A 261-nucleotide genomic window follows, 5' to 3' on the forward strand; every position below is an offset into this window, starting at 1 on the left:
GTCAGTCACCTCCACCCAGAGCGCCCCCCGCCCCATCCGTGAGCAGAGGAAGGGGTCGGAGTCTCCCCACAGGACCCCCAGCTGGAGCTCAGACATCTCTCCTAAGGAAGCACCATCCTCACCCACCCAGAGCCCTCCCCCCCCTGCCCCCCTCCCAGGAGTTTCATTCCCAGACACACACCCCAGAACCCATCGACCAGGGTGTGTGGGGCAAAGGGGGGTCAGCTGGGAGGGGGATGGCGGCGGGGGCAGTGGGGCCCC

General features: G+C 68.2%; 1 protein-coding gene across 1 annotated transcript in view; it reads right to left on the reverse strand.

Annotated features, from left to right (window-relative positions):
* PIDD1 (p53-induced death domain protein 1) overlaps positions 1 to 261 on the reverse strand; it is a 31,103-nt gene that overhangs the window by 3,917 nt on the left and 26,925 nt on the right. The window lies entirely within an intron of this gene.

This window comes from Myotis davidii, unplaced genomic scaffold (assembly GCF_000327345.1).
Source record: "Myotis davidii unplaced genomic scaffold, ASM32734v1 scaffold3578, whole genome shotgun sequence".
Lineage (NCBI taxonomy): Eukaryota > Metazoa > Chordata > Mammalia > Chiroptera > Vespertilionidae > Myotis > Myotis davidii.